This window comes from Daphnia pulicaria, chromosome 1 (genome assembly GCF_021234035.1).
Source record: "Daphnia pulicaria isolate SC F1-1A chromosome 1, SC_F0-13Bv2, whole genome shotgun sequence".
In the NCBI taxonomy this organism is placed as follows: domain Eukaryota; kingdom Metazoa; phylum Arthropoda; class Branchiopoda; order Diplostraca; family Daphniidae; genus Daphnia; species Daphnia pulicaria.
In genome coordinates this window covers 1,205,082-1,213,378 of record NC_060913.1, presented here as the reverse complement: position 1 = coordinate 1,213,378, position 8,297 = coordinate 1,205,082, and positions in this window count along the sequence as shown.

The window sequence follows — 8,297 nt, the reverse complement described above, 5'->3', positions numbered from 1 at the left end:
TTTTTATATTTTAAATATCAAAACTGTTTTGATATTTCAGCTATCAGGCTACTAAACTTTTGGGGAAACTTAAGCTCTAGACAGTAGACAATAGGAATATTTGATGGGCGTGTACTTTCACGCTATTTAACTTTCTTCATTTTTTTTACTAGTTTTAAAATTTCTACGTTGGCGTAGAATTTTTTTCAACAATGCCTTTTTACAGTAAAATAAAACTATTTTGAATGTGACGAAAACGTGACGAAAACTCAAAGTCTTCCCATCCGACTGCATCGTTTTTCTCCCAAATCCACATTCTCTTGGCCATTGTAATTATGATGAAGAACAAGGAATGCTGTCTCAGATGGCAGAATAAATCGAAATCCCACGTACATCTAGTCCTTCTCATATTCCTAATGTGTCATTATCCTATCCGCCTGACCGGTAATGTTATAAGGGTAAAGAATGCTAAATGTTGTTAGCAAAACTCCCGAGGGGTTATTTTTACGGAAGCCTAAACATGTCCACTGTCTGTTTTTGCACTTGAGAGGTCTAGTGTATCAGGCCCGTTCAAGAGTGCTAGAATGTGGTGGTTTGACAAAATTCCCACGACTGACATTAGTATTTTTAATATTTTAAAAGTATATAGCGCGTTTAGTGAGCGTATATAGTGAGACGAAGTATAACAACTAGCGCCATCGTAGGTAAAATAAATAATTTGACATTTCAGACCCATGTTTTGCGACACTTAGGCTCGGACCTGAATGTCATACATTCCATTGGTGCGATTGGGACTGATCGCCTCTACAGTTCAATGAACTTGATTTGTACACCTGGGATTAAGTGACAATAACGGCATTCTTCGTTGATTTGGTCCAGCGTTTGCCCAAATTGATCGCCCTATTTATCGTCCTTCCCAGTGTCTCCGTTTCTCATTGAGTAGTATTAGCAGCTCTGGAGTCCAAGTTTCACCCAGTTCGTCCCTGTTTCTGTCCCAATCCACCAAGTTTACCCTGGACCCGCTATCAAGCGCTGGCCTTTAACCCATACACATTTGCCGACGAGTTACCATTTCATTTTACTACGTCTGATATCACTATGGGTTTCCTTGTTAAGATCTAATCATTATTAACACTTCAAATCGACGTTCACCATAAAATCTCCCAATATTTGTATCAAAACTTGACTGAATTTGATTCATTGACCATGTTAATTATTATTTACCCTTATTTAAACCTACAGATTTACTGTAGGTCTGAAAGACTTTACTCACGGCATCGTTTGTCTTCTTGGTATTTACTGCATACTTGAGAATCAGCGGTACATATGTCATCCAGTTCTTCATGAATTTTCGTGAAATTTTCACGCACGTAACCATTTAAAATTCCCTAGAAGCTGCAATTTTAGGAGAAAACAAATATTAGTAAGGTACTAAGATAATGAAATATTAAAAAAAAAAATTTTCACTCACATAATCCATTTGGTTCAACACTGGACAAGCAGTTTTTAGAACATGATCAACGTTATCAATTTTATTTGATATAATTTATTTTCTTCGTCCATCGAAAGTCGATTTTCACAAACATCTCACGCTTTTTTGGTCGCCAAAATTACGACACACTTCGATCAAGTTGGCCACATTAGTATTGTAAGAAACCTGACGACAATTAAATTGGAATCATTAGGATATCATTTGAAAGAAAGTACTACAACTAACTTGTAACTAAAAATACCAGCATTGTTGTTTCCCCTTTCTGGCACGTTTTCTAAACACACATTCTTTGAGGATGGACTCTTGTCATCAGTTACAGATATCTTAGTTGAAACGCGGTCTCCTTTCTTCGAAAACGTGCTTTCGTTCTTATTTCTCTTATACTAAAAAATCCCTTGGATTTTTTAACAAAATACTCCCTAGAGAATGAAATGCAATTTTAAATTGAAATAAGTACTGTGTTGAATATATAACAGCATACGTATATTGGTTACAACAGAATCTTTCTTGTCCAAAATTACATTTGGGTACTTTGAAAGCATTCTATCCACAACAAAATGAATCGAATCACGGTGTGGATTAGTCTAATTCATTCCCGCACTTTTTTTATTTTCATATGGGCCTTTTTGGATCGAGGTAACCTTTAGGTAGAAAAACTACCCGATTTTTTTTTCTTTAAAAAAAATAAAATCTAGACCCCCCGCCAAGTCATAAAGTGTCAAAATGGGTGTTTTTTGACGGTTTTTCGACACGCTTGGACTGCGTGTTAGTTTTAAAAATCGAGCCTTCACATAAAATTATTGTACTAGTCAAACAACATACATGTACCAAGTTTGAAAAAAATTTAAGTAAATTTAGACTCCCCGCCATAAGGTTTAATAAAAACAATTAGTAGTATGCACGAACGGAGTCATCCTAGAATAGGCGATTGTATATTTTTTAACATTTACTTTAATCAATTTAGTTTCTGGATTGTGAACTTCGAATATTGCACAACAATCTTCCAAGTTCATGATTCAGAAACTCAATTTGCTCAAGCAAATGCTAAAAAAACGCGTTTCAATTTCATTTGAAAACATTGAAAAAAAAATTTAGAAAAAAGAAAAAAAGGGGGGCTACTGCGTTACACTTCACCCTGGGAGATATACTTTCACTATCCAATTTTCGAGGGACTTTGAGCGGAGACAGTGGTCCTGAACGTATAACCATGGTCCAGTTGGACCACTGTCCCGCTCAAAGTTAAGAAACCTCCTCTCCTGTATTTCATCTGGCGGTATAGAATGATGATAACCACTACTTTGGCAAGATGCTAGACCCCAGCTTGTCGAATTATAACCATTTTCAAACCGAGCCAGGGGACACTCTCCTTACGCCAAAATAGCTTTTTATTGCCTTTCGAATCTTCTACTCCAAAATCTTGAAATCCTCTTGGGTAACCGTACCGCCTTCCGCTTCTAATGTGACAATAATCTTCTTAACGTCTACTGCTTCTGCTTGATGGTTTATTACGTCCAAGATGTCGTGTACAGAATCTAATTGCAATTTCCAGTCAGTAGTTGAACGAATGAAGCCATTGTGGGCGTTATCATTTCTAGAGTCAAAAACGACCTGCACGAGTTGGGCGTCGCCTCTTGTGCCGCCCCAGGGGCGAGATAGTCCACGTTGGTGTTGACCTGGTCTATAACATACTTCATGTTAGCAAACACATCAATAGTGATGTTGGGAAAATTCAGTTTCTGTACCAAAAAAAGTCCGTAAAGGCTCGGCTAGGAACTTCAGTATCACTCCGTAAACGATAAGGAACAGTCCAAATGCCTTTTCGAAACTAAACGCTGGCGTAAATGTGAAGGAGAAGGTCACCAGACCATCCAAGTTGCCGGCCGACATTTCGTTCATGATTCTATGGATTTCATCTGCTACAGCAGGTTGGATGACGCTGCGATTCAAAAAGACCAGTGCCGATAGATCAGTCATCCCCGTCTTGTCAATAGAATTAAGATCCAGGTGCGCAGTGTTATTTCGCATGTTGATGACTTTTTGGATGTCACCATCAGACATCTCAGTGGGCAACAAGCCGATAGGGTCTAACACGTTTTCATCCTTGATCACTCGCAACAGTACTTGGGCATCGATGTCCTGGGCGGTGGCGGTCGCTTTGCCTTTGTCGCATAAAAACGCGTGCCACCCCAACAGAGACAGGTGAAGGAGATGGAATTGGATGAGCGCCGTCTTCATGGTCTTTATCTTGTGTGCAGGCAGGAGGGGATTCTTCATCTGATGAGACCGAGAAATTTGGCGGTAGAACTTGTTTTACCCTTGCAGTGGAATTGATCACACTACAAGGATTTGGATTATCTTCATCTAGAAGAAGTTCAAACCTACAAGTTTTTAATACGACCCAACGTATTTCACTTTTATCTTTGACAGGCGAGTTGTCTCCAAATTCGATCCAAGTATAGGTATAAGGTCGCTTACTTTCTGAAAATAATAATTGTCACTCGAGACAAAAACCCATGGTATAGTATTACTGGTACGATTACTTCCAGAGACTGCCAAAAACGGGACAAAAACTGGAATCGTGAACTATCGGCAACTCTGGCCGGGGTGAGTCTATTTTAACATGTGGTCTTATGGGACTACTCCCTTTGAAGTCCTACATTTATGTGTTAAAAATAATTTTTTTACTTGTAACATTTTTTATTATGTGTAATAAATAAATAAATTTACAAAGCTCATTAATTTTATTTTCAATAAAAAATGCTCATAGAATTTTTAAAAACTAAAGAAAGCCACCGCGAAGCAAAAAGGGGTGGACTTTCTTGTTTTTTTTTGGCGCGCAGTGCCTGATTCTGGGTGCGCTGCAGTTTGCCACGAATTGACGAATTTTTCAAACAAAAACCAATGCAACACTTGTCATTACCCATTTCAACCCTTTTTTAGAAATTAACATAATAGTTTGGGCAATTTTAAGTCAATGACAGCTAAACAAGTAAACAACTTCTAGTCGGATGGTCTCAATCTAACCAAGTCTGCAGCATGTTTCGACTATCCCCCACCACGGTGCACACTAGTCGACTAGTCGCACGACTTTTGGCTATGGCGGATACGAAGCAATTGGAAATAGGTCTATGCTCTATAGACACCTGGGCAGCGTAAAAGCGCGGGCGTCAAATTTTTTTCAGGGGGAATTGAGTCTTTAGATACCCAAGTGCCATTTTTTTTATTGAGAATGCTTACAGTATTCTTTTTCGGTTACTGTAGGCCTATTTTTCAAAGTTTCGGCAAAATGATGCCAATTTCTAAGGGAGAAAGAATAAAGCAGAAATATTTCGTAACAGATTTAACATTTTGTTTTATGTTTATTAAGCTGTTATATTGCTAATATCTGCGACAACATCGCTATTGGGTAAATTTGATCAGCTTTTCCTTTTAAAAGTCTGATAAACTTGATAACATTGGGACTATTGCTGGCCCCCTCGAGCTTCAGGGAATTCTAGTAGCCGGGCGTAAAATTAATTAATAATTTTTTTAATGATTTTTTAAATTTTTTGTGTTACCTTCCGCATTGTTGTTGGTCCACCGATGTTACGTGAACATCGGCCTTTGCTTTGGCGGCCTATACAATTCTGGTTATCCTAGCTGAAAGTAATTTTATTTACTTATTCTGCAATTAAAATTTTCTTTTATTGTTTTAAAGATTAAGAGGCCATCAACAGAGGAAAAAAAAACTAGAAGAAAACCGCCACATTCTTTTTTATGGAAATACTGTTCAATGTGAAAATTTGCTGTACCGGGGGTGAACGACGTTTTAATCGGGGAATTTGTGAAACCGAAGAAGTCGCAGTCATAAGAATAAAAATAAGAGACTGCAATGAAAAATGCATAGGAATGGTTAACCAACATGCATCGGGTATCTTAGAATCTGTTAACGTTCTCAAGATTTATGGTTACGATGAAAATCCTGTAAAATTCATTTGGTTAGTGATTATTTATTTCTCTTTTATTTTTTAAATAAAAATAATAGTGTTCCACTTAGATATTTTGCCGTTGAATTATTTGATGCTACATTGGAACAATTCTGTAATGGACATTACGAGGTGCCGATGCAGTCCGACCTCAAATGTCTGTTTCAAATTTCACTGGGGATTAATTATCTGCATATTAGAAAGATTATTACTCATGGACAGTTGAATCCTGCTTCAATTCTTATTTCTCAGTCCCTGCGAGTGCAGATTAAAATTTCACAATGTGGATTGCTAGGTAAAGTTGTTCATCATTTGAAAGCCAATCCCCCACAGGAATCACGAGATTTAAAAATGATTGTCACGAGTCATCATCCAACATGCTGGATGCTTCCTGAATCTTGGTTAACCTCTCCAGATGAAGACGGAAACGAAATAATTACACCAAACCCAACAACTTATGGTGACGTTTTTGCAGCCGGATGCATTTTCTTTTATTTTTTGAAAAGAGGATTGCATCCATTTGGATTTCGAGAGAGATCTTATCCAACATAAAAAAATTAACCCAGTGAACTTGCAAAGTATTTGTATAGCTTATGTGTTCAATTATCAGTTTAAAATCATGTTGTCATTTCCAGAATTATAAGAATCTCATTTCGCATTTCGATCGATCAAGAATTTAACAGGGAAACCGTCAAGTGATTGGACTCAAAATTTACAATTTTTAGGTTGGCTGAGGACATCCGTTTGGCTGCGATTTGCCGAATTGGGTCGATCACCAAAGTTATTATTCAACTGGACAGGAAAGCTGTCGGTCACGACCCTTCCCAAATTCGGCAGTTTGTTGATTATCGGAGGCGGCGCTGTCACCCAAGGCAATACCTGTGCGGGAGCATAGGGATGCTGGGCTGGGCGTTGATGGCAAGCACTGGAGTTGTCGGTCGGAGGCAAAGGACTGTTGTTTTGACTTTGGGACGTTGCTTTTGATTGACTTTTGACAACTTCCGTGTAGTGACTGCGGGGTCCGGAGCTCGATCCTTGTCTGCAATTCAACTCATGTTGGCCGTTACCCGGCCCAGCCGGATGCTTTTTGTACGGTTGAGTAGCGAACGAAGGCCGTTTGTTGTACGACTGAGCAACCGGAGGAGGCTGATGGTAGTCAGAGAAAGGCGGTGAATGATCGTGAGTTCCAGATCGGCCACCTTGCGCCAAGTGATGACTGTTCGATGAAGTTGAGCGGTCGTGACTGGCGGCGGTTGGCTCCTGATGGCCGGGACGAGAACCACTGTGAATAAAATAATTACAACCAAAATTTTAACATCTTATTGGTGATAATAATAAAAGGAATCAAGAATTTAAAAAGATTGGGTCGTCGTACTACCTTTTCTGAAAAAGCGGGACCGGGTTGCGACAAACGCTATCACTCTTTTGACGGAGGTCATCTAGGTAGTTGTAACGTTCGATGTTGTGGCCACAAACTTGGTTGAAAGCTTCCAGGGGTAAAGGGTAAACAAGAGGTCAACGTGACATAAATGAAGAGATCAACATCTACGCCAACAGGAGGCACAAAGTGACAAAAAAATTCCTTGAATGGCGTCCTCCGGTCAAAAACCTCTCCGATCAACCAAGTACCTGTTCAAAATGACACAAAGTTATATTTTGGTGTTTTAATTTAAAAAAAAACGACGCAAACAAACAAGGGGACGACAATTTATAATCCAATTTCAAACTTGTCACCCCCAATTTGAGAGCGACGGACCAGAGGCTTACCTCGATACCAAATAGCCGGTCCTATTGGTTCCATGATTCAAGGCCAGCTGGAGGTAGAGACTCTTGATGATGTCTACAAAACGTCAATGACGCCAATTTCAATTGGCGTCAATGAAGCCAAGTGATGAAATGAATTTCAGTTAGACCTAAGGCGCTTTCTTTTTGTGCTGCTCTCCTCTTTCTTGGTTCGAGTTTGAGGGTTTGAGGAGTGGGTAGGGAAAAACACCCCAAATGTGGAAAACGGCGCATTACTTCACATGTTGGTCACACGTTGACACGTTCTGCTGATAATACCACAAGAATGAAAGTTTAAAAGTTTAAAAAAATTTAAACGACACTTGCTCCAAAAGGTAAACCAATAGTTCATAATCTGAATTAAAAGTGATGTGTATTGATTTAACATTTTTAAAAATTATTTTTTAAAGAAGGATATGAGTGGAGGCAAAATAGTAAACATCCAATTGGATATATGGAAACAATCAGAATGCGTGATGATGGACGACCCCGTGTGTTTTACAAAATGCAAGTTATATTTTTTTTTAATGTTTGTTTCGTATATCATTGTTTATATCATTATTGTTAGTGTAGTTGGAAAGACATCCAAGTTAATTTAAGTTAAGTTTTTAAAGGAAGGGAGCTTGGTTTTTTCCGTAAATGTCAGCCATTGTGATGTTTCGACATTGGATAAAAGCTTTTTTTTTGTTTAGTGTTCGGCAAACGGCATCATAACTGGTTGCCGTTAATCTTGAAGCCATAACCAATGTAATTTTTATCTTAGCCTATTCTATATAGATTTTACTTGAAAAAATCGGCCAGTAGGGAACTTATTTCTGACTTTTTTTCTGTATATAGGAAATATGGAAAAATGAAGATATTGCGTGCTTTAACAGACGTAATAAAACATTTAGCCAAATATCCTGATCCAGACCTCGACATCAAAACATTCAACAACTTGAAACAGTATAGGGAAGAAACTGAGCGACTTAAAAAAGAAGAAGGTAGAATGAAGAAGATTCAAATGGAAGAACATAGAAGACAACCATCGATGAATATTCAAAACGATGAGCACCAGAAGCAACCAGTCGGTAATGCGG